General features: G+C 38.2%; 1 pseudogene; it reads left to right on the top strand.

The window, feature by feature from the left end:
• The first annotated feature begins 3,293 nt into the window (after positions 1-3,293).
• LOC123636074 lies at positions 3,294-3,398 on the top strand (annotated as a pseudogene).
• Positions 3,399-13,336: the final 9,938 nt, after the last annotated feature.

The raw sequence follows: 13,336 nt of genomic DNA, 5'->3' as shown, positions 1-13,336 counted from the left end.
TCCAGTTGGTATCCTTCCCTGATGTACGTTTAGGTGATGATCAGGGAAACCAGTTTTCTGGTGAGTACATGTGATGCTTGTTTTTCCATTCTTTGGATACTTCACTTAGTATAATGGGTTCCAGCTCTCTCCAGGAGAACCAAAGAGATGTCGTATCATCGTTATTTCTTATAGCTGAGTAGTACTCCATGGTATACATATACCACAGTTTACTAATCCATTCGTGGATTGATGGGCACTTGGGTTGTTTCCACATCCTTGTATTTCATTTTTAAAAAATAAATCCATTTAATTCAATGTTGACTATTGCTCACAAAATAAATTTGAATTCCTTCTAGTGAGAACTGTCAGAAATTGCAAACCTTCCTTGTCTTTTGAATAGTGTGCCTTTAATAGAACACATATAGCATAGCCCTGGGGACTGGAGACTTCTGACTTGATTACTATTTTTATAATATTTTATGTCTCAGTTACTTCAATTTGAACAAATTTCAGGCCTGATTTTTTTTTCATTTATTAGCTCAGTTGCTCTCCCATGTATCTGTTGAATTAATTAGAAGGGATAAGTATAATCCACCTTCTACAGAGAAGGAAAGGAGGGTTCAGATTGGTTATTTGACCATTCCGCATCATTCGGCTAGCCAGAATAAGTGACAGTGCCAGGGCCAGAAGCCTGTCTTCAGACCTCCTATTTCTTTGTTCTAGTGTACCGTTCTAAGTCCAGAATAGAGAATTCTCAAACACATTAGCAAGCCACCCTTTTGAAATTGGAAGAGTTCTTATTATGTGATCAAAGCATCATAATGCAAACCCTAGGCTCTAGTTGGGAAAGAGAATAGGGTGGTGTCTTTGTAATACAAGATGGACATATATTTTAGTCATTTAACTTATTTTATTTTGAATGAAAGAGCTGAGCAAAGTCTAGCCTTGTCATGCTCCTCAGGGACTGGTCTCTCAAATAAATGTGCTGCAGAGTGGAGGACAAGGGGGCTGGTCTTTTATACCCTGTATTATTCAATCATTCATTATGGACTGGAGATGGGGAGGGACAGGGAAGTTGAGGAGGGAAGCATAGGTGACTTCCCTGATGAAGTGGCTCTTGTCAGCTGAGGGCAATTCTCTGGTGGAGGGTGGATGGGTGCCCTAGCCTGGCAAAGGGGACCTGATTAGTGCACTATAGCATGCGTGCAAGTGGTAACTCATGCCTCGTCCATTTTATCTAACAACCTCCAAGCTTAGCCTAAAAAAGGTAATTGTGAGGCTATAATGTAGTTATTGGTCTATAATGAAATTGCTCACATCTTGCTCCCTCCCTCCCTCCATTCTTTCCTTTGGTAATAATGTTTTTCCCTTTTTGCAGAAATTAATTTTTTTCTAGAGAATGTAGAGATTGAGAGGGAAAAGGAGGTCTTTATATAGGCTTCCATTACAGAAAAATAGAAGTGAGACTTTCTGAGTTTAAAACCCAGCTCAAGTGTTTACCAGCTAGTTGACCTTGATTTGAGCATCTTTAAACTATCTAAGCTTCGATATTCTTCTTCATAGGAAAGAAAGGGGTAATAATGTTTGCCGATATAATGCATGTAAAGCATATATATGCATTAGGTGCTCAGTATTTGTTAGCTGTACCTATGGCTTAGTGTATGCTTTTGGGTTTTCTCTAAATTATATAGACAGTATTTTGAATATTGGAATCATGGCAAAAAAACTGTCCATCCAACTCTTGCTGTGGTTTAGATTTAAAATATTCTGTTGTTGTTACTAAGTAACAGACTGATTATCCTGGGTTGGGGGTGGTGTTTCTCATTTTGGCCCAGCTACAAGCTGCTTTTACCAACTGGTGTGAAGATTTGTTGGCTCTTTTAAAAAATTGAATATTGAAGAAAGAAATGCCAGAGGACCTGGCTGGCCCATATATGTAGCTGACACAAATGATAATAGAATATTTTGAATATATAAAGCAAACTTAAAGTTTAATCTTCACTAAATAGCAATAATGATAATTGTAATATTATGGAAAGGTTTGAAATTTTTCTTGTCATAAAGAGGCCAAGAAAGGAAATTCACTGTTACAAATTTTTCATGTTGGATGAATTTTTAAACATAGAAATTTTAAAAATATTGAATGCCAGGTATCTTCTTGTGTTTTTGATTCTCAAAATCAAATAGCATTTGTAAAAGGCAAAATAACCAAAATTGCAAAGTGTGATCTTGTTAAGCAAGGAGAGTGGCCATCTCTTTTTCTTGATTGTCTAGCATCGACTTGACCTTCTTTGGGCAACATACACCCTGTGGACCTGTGGAAACCTCCCCCCAATCCCCATTATCAGCCACTGGTTTGGTGGGAAACTCTAGCAGTGAGATTAACCAAAACTAATCCATATATCTAGTCTGGCCACGGTGATGGTTCTGGGTGAACACTTGATCTAAGCTAGACCACTTAGAGTGAATCTTAGAACTTCTATGGGAATTACCAGAAAGAAAAGCTGCATCTCTTTGCCTTGTGACCTGAGCCTGGAAATATCTGGAGCTGCTGTAGCCATCTCACCACTAGGAGAGCAACATCTATCTGAGTATGAAATCCCATGGAGAAGGCATCTCTGAGAGTTGGACAGAAACCAGGCCTTGGTGATATTTGTGAGATGTGAATCCATTTATCTCAAAAGCTAGACCTATGCCAGTCCATGGCAGTCACATGAGCCAATACTTTTCTTCTCCCATTCTTCCTCGTCTTCCTTCTTTTGCTTTTTTGTTAAGCCAGTTTTTCTTTTGTTGTCTTTGTTGCTTCTGCTCTTAGTAACTATTAATAAAAGAGTCTCATCTGATACTGAAATGAAGAGAACATTTAATGGGTAATGAGAATCTTACCTGTCTTCAGATTTTCATTTTTACAGTTGTATACAATAGTATCACCATATGTACAGATTTGATATTTTATTAGTCAGGATTCTTCAGAGACACAGAAGCAATGGGATAGATGTGCATGTGTATGTGCGTGTATAGAACAGGCTTATGTAATTATGGAGGCTGGCAAGTCCAAAATCTGCAAGGGGTGGGGGCAGACCGGCCGGAAACCTAGAGAATTGCTGATGTTGTAGTTCAAGTGGAAAGCCATTTGTTGAGAATTATTTCTTGCCCAGGGGAGTCAGTCTAGTTTGTATGCTTCAAAAACCCATGCTCCTTTTTCTCCCTTATTTTTTGTGTACTTTTTTTTTCAGACTTCAGTGAGCATGAGGGAAAAAAAAACAAAAAAACAAAAAAAAACAACCCATGCTCTTAACAAACAAGCCATAGCAGGGGAGATAACATGATCAGGAAGGTGGTTTTCCCAGGGCAAGGCTCGCCCTCTGGCTGTGCTGACCCCTGCGATTTCCCCAAATGTGGGGCGCTGCATTTGCACTTTCCCCTGATAAAATGGTCTGAAACAGAAAAACAAAAAAACAAGCCATATTGCCACTTCAAGTCTGCCAATCTGTTTGCCACGCTTTGGTTACTTTTAGCAGAAAACTCTAGCATTGTGGGGGAAAGGTGATAATTAGACATATTTTTCCATTCACTGTTTATTGAGCTATAACTGCTGTTTTTTTTTTTATTCAATGTTTATTAAGCTATAACTGCTGGGAATGTGTTAAGCTCAAGAGATATCATGTTGAGTAAGACAAAGTCCTTGCCCTCAAAAAATTTAGTATGCAGTTCAGAGAAATAGACAGTGTGCTAAAGCATGCATGGGATGCTATGAGATCACATGGTAGGGACATTTGGTCTTAGAGGGACAGGGCAAATTTCCTGGAAGAAAAGGAATTCAAGTTGAATCTTAAGGGCAGAGTAGGTGTTAGCCAGATGAATAGGGTTGGAAGAACAATCCACAACATAGCTAGGACTCAATTTTCTCCTGGTAAAATAAGGGATAGAGCTAAAAAAAAAAAAAAAAGAAAGAAAGAAAAATCTCTAAAATATCTTTTGTGTTAATTTTCTATTGCTAACATAACAAATTACCACAAAATTAGCTTGAATCACATAAATTTATTATCTTACAGTTCTATAGGTTAAAAGTCTCGCGTGCATCTCACAGTACTAAAATCAAAAAGGCTGTGTTCCTTTCTGGAGGCTCTAGGGGAGAATTCAGTTTCCTGCAATCCTAGGACTGAGATCTCCAATTTCTTGGGGCTGTCATCTGCAGGCTGTTCCCAGCTTCTAGAGGCCACCACATTCTATGGATTCTAGTCCCCTTCCTTTATCTTCAAAGCCGGCAACAATGGGTTGCGTCCCTCTCATGCTTTGAATCTTTCCTTTGGCTCATCTCTCCGACCCAGCTGGGAAGATTCTCTACTTTTAAGGACTCATGTGATTAGATTTAGCCTGCTTACATAATCCAAGATGATCTTTATCTCAAGGTCCTTAATCTTAATTATGTCTGCAAATTTCCTTCGGCATGTAAGGTCACATATCAATGGGTTCTGAAGATTAGGGTGTGGATATCTTGGGGGGGGGGAATATTCTGCTTTACCACACCTTTCAATTTTAACGTTTTCTTATTTTATGGGAACTAATGTTGAGGAAAAGTAAGGGAGTGGAAATTTGGAGAGACGTTACTTTGGTTTAGAAACAATTGTTAAATTAGCCCATACCTACAGATAAAAGTTCTTCCCTAAGCAGAAGGGAGAGGTCATAATCTGGAGTAGCCCTTGATGCTGCTATATGTGTGAACGTCTTTCTTTCTTTTTTTTTTTTTTTTGAGACAGAGTCTCACTTTGTTGCCCGGGCTAGAGTGAGTGCCATGGCGTCAGCCTAGCTCACAGCAACCTCAAACTCCTGGGCTCAAGCGATCCTACTGCCTCAGCCTCCCGAGTAGCTGGGACTACAGGCATGTGCCACCATGCCCGGCTAATTTTTTTTTTCTATATATATTTTTAGTTGTCCAGATAATTTATTTCTATTTTTAGTAGAGATGGGGGTCTTGCTCAGGCTGGTCTCGAACTCCTGACCTTGAGCGATCCACCCGCCTCGGCCTCCCAGAGGGCTAGGATTACAGGCGTGAGCCACCGCGCCCGGCCCAAGGTCTTCCTTTTGCAGGAGTATTCTAGGAGTCTATAAGTGAAGAGAAGGTGAAGATGGGGGTTCTGGCTGAGGAGAGGTGGGCTCAGTGCTAAATCTTCAGGTTCTTCTGGAAAGGTTTACAACCTGCTGTGTACTCGCTAGTCTGACTTCTTGTCTCCAAGTTGCAGAAACAAGATGACTATGTTTTAGATTGCTTATCCTTCAGCAAAGTTGGGGTAATGGTTTACAACGCTGCTTCTCTGCTAACCCCCGGTCATATCCGAGGTTGACTGAGTCTTCAAATATGCCTGAGACCTTGGTGGATTCTTCCTTACTCCTCAGATCCGTAACAACCAGAACCCTCCCTCTATATTGAGGTGGATCTCACCTGTTGGTAGGAAGGAACTGTGCTGTTTAGACCATCATTTCCATTGTTGGGGGGGACAATCACTCTGAAACAATCAGCTGGATTCTCTAACCTGGACCCTAGAGGCCAGATTTCCTAAATTCAAGGGAAGAAAGTGGTACATTTGGAGTGGAAAAATCAGAATCTTCCAATCTGGAAATCCCTCCATGCTCTACTCACCAAGCTGCTGGAAAATGTGTTGTTTGAAATATGGAAGGGAAAAGTGGATCCAATACAATTTTAATATAATTATTATGAAATTTAATGATTTAAACTTACAAGACCACATATTTTGTAATACTGTGAAGTATACCTCATAGTATACCTCACATACTATGTTTATCTCTAAAATACATAATTTTTTTCAAATACAAAGTATAAATATGGACTTTGGGCCCATACTGCCAGAGTCTGAATCCTGGTTTTACCTCTTATGGGACTTTAAGCTAATTACTTAACCTTCTCTGTTTCCTCATCCCTAAATAAGGATAATAATGGTACCTACTTTCATGGATTATTTTGAACAATAACTGATATAATATTTGTAAAGTGCTTAGCACAATGTCTGACGTATGAGTTGTGCTACATTCATTCCATCCATGGAGAAAAATAATATTATGAAAAAATGACCACTAAGTATGCATCCTCTACAAACTTAAAATGAATAGCAAATTCATTCTTCATTACTTACAAAGTTATTACTTAAATTGATATTTAAGCTGAAAAAATATAGATTATGTGTATCTTTATCATGTCTGCTTTCAAATGATGCCCTGATTACTTTCAGATAGGATTCACAGCTCTCAATTGTTATTTGTTTGTACCCAGAAAAACCTTCATCCAACATATTTCAGAGCTTTTGTGTTGTGACTCTGCTGGCCCTCTCTCACTTCCAGTTCCTTTGACAGTTTCTTGCTTGATATTTCTCAACCCATTCTCTTCTAAGGTCCAGAGAAATACAGATTTCTTACTTGATAAACTTTGATTTGTTCACCAACATTATTCATAATAAAATGCGATGATAAATTCTAATACTATATTCATAGGAAAAAGCTGATGGGGTAAATTTTGTATGAAAGGCAGTAGGCAAAATAGAAGAGATTTATAAGATGTAAAACAATGATTTTATGAGTTAGTGGGTTTTAACATCTATTCTGATTTTTACTGAATGTTTTTGTTGTTGCAGTTGAGTTTCTTCCCTCAAAGCACAATCTCTTCTCTCATTCATCAGACTCTCACTGAAGAGATCAGCTGGTGTTTACGATAGGAAGGTCTGCTGCCACTCTGAGAAAAGTCACACGGAGCTTTCATATCATTTCCTTTTCCTGAAGAATCAAAACAGGAATATTACATATTTCCTGGAAGAAAATATATAACAGTTTGCTAAGAAGATAAATTATTATTGCAACTGGCAAAGGGAGTGGTACATGAGCAAGGTAGATTAAGGCTTTAAAGCTGTCAAAAACTGATATTTCTTGTGCTTTCTTTATACTGAAAGAAATTCATTAAACATGTTTGAAAGATATAGAGAAAAACCCCACCTATTCACCATGTCTTCTCTATTTCTGTAATCAAGATCACAGCTATTTCCTTTGAACATGCCTTATGACTTTGTCTCTTTTCACTTTTGTATCTCAAGGTCTATTTGTGGTGAGTGATGGTGGGGAGTCAAAAAAGACCATGTGTCCTGGGGGTTTCATCCAAAAAGAGTTTTAAATTGAGACTTCTTAATATCTTTAAATGAAATAGAGACACTTAAACAGATGCCTCATTTTTGTAAACTTATATTTTTGCATGTTTGCTTTTTTAATACATTGGGAGCCTCAAAATTGAAATATCTTTTGAACTGTGAGAAACACTGCTTTTCTCTGGATCAGAATTTCTCCCTACAAAAACAAACAAACAAAACATCAAAAAAGATTTTTAAAAAAAGTAAAAGAAAAATAAACCAACAAATAAACAAAAAAAGAATTTCCTTTCCTTGTTTTTATTATCGTCTCAAAATATAATCCAGCCTTTACAAGCTGGCTCAAATGTTCTCTCCATGAAGCCATCCCTGATCTTTTCAGCTGGAAATAATTTCTGTCTTCTGTGACCCCATATTACTGACATATACATCTTAATATCTTTATACTAGGCTCTAGGCTTCATGTGAGCAAGGACTCTTGTTTTATTTTTCTGTTATATATTAATATTTGATGTCTCTTAGAAATTCAGAAAAGATAAATTGTTTTTGAATGGAGGCCTGTGATAGCTCTATTTCTTTAGAGGCATTTTTAATTAAATTTTATTATTCTCTGCTTCTCTGTCTCTGTCTCTCTCAGTTTCTCTCCTCTGTTTCATGGCTAGCTGGGACCGAAATAGGGTGGAATGGTTTACATGCTCTGAAGTCAACATTTTTGAGCTCAGAGTGTTTTTCAGAAAACAACATGGGATTTGTTATGTGTAAATCAGTCTTTGCAGAATTGGACTAAGTGTTGTATATGTTTGCAAAGATTTTCATTATTGTAGCCTCTCTAATATCAGTCTAATTTAGTGTGGAAGCTCAAGAGGTCTCTGCTTAACTAGAAAATAATTCCTCTGGACATATTCTGGGCTACTTGCAGTGTGATTAGTGACATCCTCTTTCAGTGGCAGAAAAAACATTCCCTGGAGCTCTCAAAGGTCATTAAACAGATGTCCAATTACTGCCTGGATAATGTTTGGCAACATCTCTACCAGATGGCTTCACTCTGGTTATCTTCCAATTTTTATCTCTCTACCCCTACTCATCTTTAAAGGGTTCTGTCTGCAGTAACAACAATTATGCCTCTAGGATATCTTTAAACCACAGAACATATTGGTCCTGAGTTGGTTTCTTCAAGATTGTAGTTTTAGCACACAAGCCAGCTCTTGGTTGTATAGGTGATATTTTCTCAGGCTTTCCTGGGACCAGAAAGGTGATCTTGTGTACTGAGCAAATTTTTCACCTGCAGAGAGGACAGCAATTTCCCTTTGGACAAGCAAGTTAATTTGTTCTGCAGAAACTTGGAAGAGCTCAGGAATATGAGAATCCGTAATGTAGGTGTAAAGTGGTATGCAAAGGATACCCAAATTAAGGAATTATTTAACAGTTTGTAAAAGAAATCGTTAGGTTGCTCTGGTCTCCTCCCCAGTGATAGCTAACTAGGTTACTATCCCTCTTCACTCCTACAGAGTCCTGGAGATTTAGTCTCGGGAGAAACTAAAACCAAGGTATTTACAAAAACAGGCAATGGGCTGGATTTAGCCCTGGAGACATAGTTGGCCTAACCTAAAACTGACGGCTAAGGAGCACTAGACATATGAGGAAAATCTTCAGCATGAGACACCAAAAAAAAAAAAAAAAAAAAAGAAAGAAAAGAAAAAGAAACCACTACACACACAAACACAAAACCCCCAAAACAAAAAAACCAAACCAGAAAAAAAGGAAATCACTGGAAAAAACATGATGCAGAGAGCAGAACCAAGCTTTAATGAAATTAAAGTCATTATTCTTAATCAAGAACAGGATACTACAAAAAAGGAACAATCAAAATATGAAAGAACTCCAAGAACTTAAAACTATGATAGCTGAATTAAAATAAGCTTAAAAGAAGAGTTGGCAGATACAGTGTAAGAAAATACCTAGAAAAATAATAAAAAAACAGATAGATAATAGGAGGGAAAAGATAAGAAAATAAGAGGATTAATCTTGGAGACTGAACATTCTGCTAATGTAAGTTCTAGTAGGAGAGAACAGAGTAAATAGAAGGGAAGAAACTGTCAACTAAATAATACTGGAAAACTTCTGAGAATTGAAACACTTGATTGAAAACACAGATTGAAAATTCCCAGCACAAAAAATAATAACAAACTCTTTCCAAGGATAATCATCATGGCATTTCAATACCAGAAAAAATATTCCAGAATTTTCCAGAGAGAAAAAAGTTTACTTACAAAGGATAGCATCTGAAAATAGAATAGTGTCAGACTACTCAACAGGAATTTTGAGAGCTAAAAGATATCATTTCATATATAACAGATCATCAATCAGCTATTACATTAGAACAAAGCCACTGTCAGACATGTAAGGTCCCCAAAATTTACATACCCATCCTTAAGAAGATATTAAGAAATGTCCTTCAACAAAATAAGGAAAAAAAGGACGAAAAACAAGAGTTTGGATTTAGGAAACAGCAAGTCTAAAACGAGAGAGGTGAAGGGAATTTTCAAGATGCCAACAAAGGGAACTCCCAGGTTGATGGCTGGACTAAAAAACAATGAGTCCAGATTGGAGCAGGAGGTCAGGGTACAGCAGGAGGGCTGCCTCTGGCATAACATATGAAACTGAGATGTTACCAGGCAGGTTTGATTGAATTGAATATTGTATAGCAAGGTGTTTTATAGAGGTCCTAGAAGGTGTGGGAAATGAAGCAAATTGTTAGGGACAGGTGCAGGTGGGCAGTGCTAGCCACAGGAAAAGAGGAGGGGGGCAAAAATAAGGAGTCCAGTGAGTATATAGAACCAAACCCTCCACAGTGGGAACTTGAGGTTAGGGACTTTTCCTGGGTAGGAGCATGTGCAGAAACTAGGAGCTCATGTCTAAAGGTGTCCTTTTCCCTGTTAACATATATTAGTGTAGTTAAAAAATCACACCCACCAGCACCATGACAGTTTACAAATGTCATGGCAACCCCTGTAAGTTACCCTATAAGGATAAAATTGGGGAGGGCCCTTAGCTCTAAGAACTCTCCACCTGTTTCCCAGAGAAATAATGAATATTCCAGCCACCATTTAGCATATCATAAGGTGTAGACGTAAAAGCGAAGTGTGGTAAGACCCCGGCCCACTCGTGGAGATAGACCCATTTACCCTTAGGAAATGTACTTTCGCTGTCTACTCTATGCTGACAAGACTGTAATAAAAGCTGCTGGTGTGGAAGTACTAAATGTCTGTCGTCTCTCCATCGCACAGGCCTTGATTGCTATTTTCCAAGCAAGGAGCCAAAGAAGCGAGGCAACACCCCTCAAAAAATCAACCCTGACAAAATGAAAAAAATGAAAAAAAATGTGTACAAGACAGTAAATGTTACTCCACCTGACTCAGCAGAGATGAATATTTTTGTAATTGTAAGAATGAATCCTCTATATTTGGGTTTAAATGAGAGAGAGAGAGGGAGAAAGAAGAGGGACAGAGAGAGAAAGAAAGGAGGTACGAAGGAAGGAAAAGAGAATTATATCTGGAGGAATAGAAGAAGGTGAAGAGAGAAGAGGGTGAGTGAAATCATCTAGCCTATTGGAAAGTTGATAAATAACTAAAATCTGATGAGTTGAGAGATAGTGATGTATACATACTAGTTAGAGTCTTGAAGGTAAATATTAAAGAAATGTTAAAACTGCAAAAAAGGGCCAGGCTTGGTGGCTCGCGCCTGTAATCCTAGCACTCTGGGAGGCCGAGGCGGGTGGATTGCTCGAGGTCAGGAGTTCAAGACCAGCCTGAGCCAGAGCGAGACCCCCGTCTGTACTAAAAATAGAAAGAAATAATCTGGCCAACTAAAATATATATAGAAAAAATTAGCCAGGCATGGTGGCGCATGCCTGTAGTCCCAGCTACTTGGGAGGCTGAGGCAGGAGGATCGCTTAAGCCCAGGAGTTTGAGGTTGCTGTGAGCTAGGCTGACGCCATGGCACTCACTCTAGCCAGGGCAATAAAGCGACACTCTGTCTCAAAAAAAAAAAAAAAAAAAAAAACTGCAAAAAAGACAAGAAAGGTGGCAGGCAAGGAGAATGTGGAACTACCATTTTGTTGTTGTTGTAAGCCTTTTAGCACTGCATAAACCTAAAGAAAGTTTTGTCAACAGTACTTTGATTAAAAATTAGAATTCACTAAAACAATCTATTGGGAAAAAGTTCTGTGAGTATAATCTTTTGTTTTGCTTCTTGCTGATTTCAAATCAGTTCCACCTAAAAGAGATGGTGGTAGCACTTTAATAATTATTCCTAGAATTTAAATATAAGGATACATTGGATAATTAAAAATAAAAATTAAAAATCCTAGGAAAGTCAATTCACAGGGGCTAAGAGTCACCAAACACTTTTCATACCATTTAGTAGGATGCACTAAAATAATCAAAATCCTTATATCAAAGATGGCATATTACAACTAGAAGGGAACCTAGAAGTCCTTTCATACAAAATGCAAATTATATTTGTTTTATAGCCAGAAATTGATTATATGAAGAACCAAATGGTTTGTTATAAAAAAAAAAATAGTCCTCTTGTAGGACCGGGTTAAGGTTGCACAGGTCACAATTTTATCAGTTAGTTTTGTTAAAGTCAAATAAAATAGACAAATCTCGAAGCAAAAGAGATGGGAGCAAAAGAGTATGCAATTAGTAGCTAGGCTGAGACAACAGGAGCAAATTGGAACATAAGGTCAGTTTATTAATATATATTTGTGAAATGGAATTAATTTCTCTGGTGGTCTCCTACCCATGATTCTTAACTTTTATTTGGGAAAACAGAACTGCAATTCGGGGCATACCCACAGACTGGGGTGGTTTTTAGTATTAATGTGTGCAAAGAACAAAGAGAAGGTTGGGTGTTTTATTAGGAAGAGAAACATTACTGTTGTTTTGCAAGAAAGTTCATTGGCACTAGTGAAGTTTTGGGGAGCTGGCAAGCTCTGATTGTTGAGTGATGGCAGTAGGTAAGACAAGTCATTTCGGCAGCTGCTAGGTAAAAGTGGTCTTAGGGTTACAGCAGGCCATTTCAGCAGCTGGGCTAGTGGGATAATTCTTGAAGCAGATGCTATGTGCTCTGACTGCTTTCTCCCCCTGGTCCCCTGATGCTGATTTAGTTGGGTATAACAAGAATAACTCAATCTTTGTAAATAATTTTCAGTTTATTCTATTTTTTTATAGCATTAGGATTAACTTGTCATAATATACAGTTGCTCTTATTAAAAGATCCTATTTTGGTGATCAGAAAATTAGGGCTTTCTTTTAATTTCAAGTTGTACTTGAATTCTTTGATAACTGTGAGTAGCATGCCAACACCAAGGATGTAGCCCTTTGGAAAGCCTTTTTACTTGAAAATATTTCCCTTTCTTCCTTGTGGGCTGAATCAGGAAGTTGTTTCCGGTGCTGGAAGCAAAGTGTTGTCCAGTATTCACATCCAGCCGGATGGAGGTCTGAAGGGAAGTATATGATCTATGAAAAGACTGTGTGTGCTACTCTGCAAATTGGAGATAATTACTCTTAACAGAGAAGTGCTTTGAAGTTGCTGTGTGAAGTCAATGCAAAGCATTATGAAGCACCCACATGAAAGGATTCTTTTCTTTATTACATCTTTGCTCACAGAGAGGATGATTGCATCGGATCATTCATCTTCTTTCCCTGCGGAAACAGATCGTGGAGTTGTGTGCCATGCTCAGCATGCGTCTCCTTCCTGGGCCACCAGATTTCACAGAATGTTAAATAAAGTCTGCTTTTATCAGCACATAACTGCTCTTCTGTGGTTTCATTCACAAGTAAGATCTGTTAAAATGAATTACTTTTTAGAAAACTAGCATTGTTTAAAACCCTGAAAGCACTGGAAGCAAATTGAGCTTAGCATGCTGCCAAGCAGCAGGTGACTGCTGACAAGTGTTGACAAATGAAGGCGCCAGCAGGAGCCCGAGGCTCCCTCCATGTGGAAAGGGCTCTGGGAGAAAAACAGTCCCACAGTTTGGTTTTCCGGATACCCAAACCTGCCCTTCTCTGGAAGTTAAAGGTTCTTGGGGGAAATAAATGAAATTCCAGACTTGTTAATATTTATGGTCTGAAAGAGATGGGAGAAACTTTTGGTTTATACTTGAGGTATATTTTATGTGGAAGCAATATCTGATCTTCTAA

This window comes from Lemur catta, chromosome 3 (assembly GCF_020740605.2).
Source record: "Lemur catta isolate mLemCat1 chromosome 3, mLemCat1.pri, whole genome shotgun sequence".
Lineage (NCBI taxonomy): Eukaryota > Metazoa > Chordata > Mammalia > Primates > Lemuridae > Lemur > Lemur catta.
This window is presented reverse-complemented; position numbering and strand designations above follow the sequence as displayed.